Below are 2,747 nucleotides of genomic sequence, written 5' to 3'. Positions count from 1 at the left end.
AAAGAAAGAAAGAAAGAAAAATGGGGGCCAGTTTGGGTGGATTTTTCAAAAGCAAATACTACATTAATTCTTTTGCTTTGTTAAACATAATTTACCTTTACTTTGTTTATGAAAGAACAAAATTATGAACCAGTCTTAAAAATCCTTTCATTATTAAATAGGAGCAAGTGAAAATAGCTGAACATAACATGGAAAAGTTCAGAAAATAACAAGTGTAAGGAATCTGTGCCCATAAATCAAAAACCCTTGATATTCCTCCAAAATGACTATGAGATAATGAGGAGAAATTCCCTTAACTTTTAAGAACCAGTAATTCTCCTACCATATAATTTGGCAAACAAAAAAAAAAAATGAAAGCTATCAAATTTACATTATCAAACTATTATTATTTTGTTTTTCAAGCTGACAGTTATTAGCAATAAAAAAGATAGAAAACTATAGGCCAATGTTACATGTAACTATAACGGTCAGTATGTCAGCAAGACACATTCAAAAGAATGATCTACCGAAACAAGTAGAGTTTATCGTAGGAATGCAAGAAGAGTTAAAATTAGGTAATCTGTCAATGCAATGAACAGCTTCATTATGTGACAAATAGGAAAAAATTATATGGTTGTTTAGTAGAAGAAGAAAATGCATTTGTGATTGTTTAAGATACATTTTCAATAAAGGAGGTTATTGACCTCCTTAAAATATGGATATCTCTGACATATCCTTTAAATATGGATATCTCTGACGTAATAAAAAATGTCCATCTTAAACCTGCAAGTTCTCTATTTTGGAGAAACAGTAGACACGGTCTTATTAAATCTGGAAAAAGAAAAAGATGGTTAGAATCAACCATTTGTTTAGTATTAATCATAAGATTAGACGTATTGGGATAGAAAATCATCCCCATTTGTAGACCACAAGTCTACCTGTCTGATAGAATGAATCTACCAAAAAGAGTGAGTGCTCATGAAAGTCATAAGAATACCAAGTAAATGGCTTTTCTGTTTACAATAGTAAATAGATTATATGGTAAATATCACATTCAAAAGATCGCTAGGAAAACATAAAATATGTTGAACCTTAAGCAGAAATCTCTAGGACCTGTATTAAACAAACCAGAAGATGTTACTGAGAGACAAAAAGATACTTTAACGTTTCTATAAAATGTTATCAAAATGTTAAGCTCTTTCTAAATATAAGCTGAATGCAACTCATTCAATAACATAAAAGGAATTTTCTTTTTAGCCTCCTTTTCTGTACTCGTGAATACACAGTTCATCAAGAAGAATATACAGTCAAAAATCACTAACATCAATTTGAAAAGAAGACTATTAGGAATAATAAAGAAAAATAGCTTTACCAGGTTTGAAAATATATATTAAAGCTGCAAAAATTAATAGAATGCAAGGATTACAGGGACTGAATAGATTCTGAAACTTGCAAGTTTCATGTATTGTTGAGGAAGCATCACATTTTTTCAGGGGGAAAAAATTATTCAACTGATCATATAGGGAAATTGGGCCTTTGAGAAAAACAAAACAACATAAAATAAACCTTATATATGTCTTTAATTTATATCATACATTGAAATAAATTCTTCATAGAGTTTAAAATAGAAAGCAAAATATAAGATCATTAAAACTGGAAGAGACTATATATGTCAGTGAATGCTAACTAATCTCAGAACTTAGGATAAAAGCAATGCAAATACTTTAAGAAGAAAAAAATCAGTAGATCAGAATACCTAAAAGTGTAAGACGTGTTCATCCAAAGTACCATAAACAAGCAATTAAAAAAAATAATGTCTTCAACAGTCTTGACAACCCAACAGATAATTTTCTTACTTTATAAAAGTCCAACCCTAAATAAAGAATATTGAGTCATTATATGTGCACCACAATTTGGCTCTGATTTTCTTGTTGATCAAAGCAGAAAAGGAAGTCTGAGCAGGCACATGGCTCATGCTGTACAAAAACAAAGAGACAAACTGATTTCTTAGGGAAAAGGTTTTTGCTGGCACAGAGTTCTGGAAGAAATCCTTTCAGGGAGGAGGAATGATGATAGGTGTCTAGGAGCACACAGCTTCTGCCACTTACCTGTGTGGTGGCCTCGGGAAAGCTCCTATTCTCAGTTCTCTTGTTTGTAAGTGGGCATAATAGCAATATTCCTTAACTGTACAGAATTGAATGTGCCCATATGGCTAACACACTTACTGAGAATGCCTGGCATGCAGTAGGTACTGAAAATATGTCTGCTGGTATTACATGGAAAATGTAGGCTAAAGATGTGAGCAGTGCCGCCTATAGAATCTCTCCAACAATAAACAAATGTGCACACGGGCATTTGTGGGCACACATGCACATGCACACACACTCCCTGAGTTGAGTCCTAGACTTGATTTTCTATTCTGTCTGCATGCTGCATAAAGTCATCTGCTATTCTTTGTCTATGTGGAATATAATATTAAAGGCCAAGATCCTAATTATAACACAGTGATTTTAAGAAGGATATAAAAACTTTTCCCATGTGGCACACCCGTAGCTCAGTGGCTAGGGTGCCGGCCACATACATGGAAGGTTTGAACCTGGCCTGGGACTGCTAAACAATGACAACTACAACAAAAGAATAGCCAGGCATTGTGGCGGGTGCCTATAGTCCCAGCTACTTGGGAGGCTGAGGCAAGAGAATTGCTTAAATCCAAGAGTTTGAGGTTGCTGTGAGCTGTGACTCCACAGCACTCTAGTGAGGGTGATATA

General features: G+C 33.9%; 1 protein-coding gene across 1 annotated transcript in view; it reads left to right on the top strand.

Moving 5' to 3' along the window:
• Nucleotides 1-2,747, top strand: part of SVEP1 (sushi, von Willebrand factor type A, EGF and pentraxin domain containing 1) — a 173,991-nt gene that overhangs the window by 72,036 nt on the left and 99,208 nt on the right. The gene's annotated exons all lie outside the window — the stretch shown is intronic.

Source organism: Otolemur garnettii, unplaced genomic scaffold (assembly GCF_000181295.1).
Source record: "Otolemur garnettii isolate 467f Iridium unplaced genomic scaffold, OtoGar3 scaffold00014, whole genome shotgun sequence".
Classification (NCBI taxonomy): domain Eukaryota; kingdom Metazoa; phylum Chordata; class Mammalia; order Primates; family Galagidae; genus Otolemur; species Otolemur garnettii.
The sequence above is the reverse complement of the archived record's forward strand: the minus strand, read 5'-3'. Positions and strand labels throughout refer to the sequence as shown.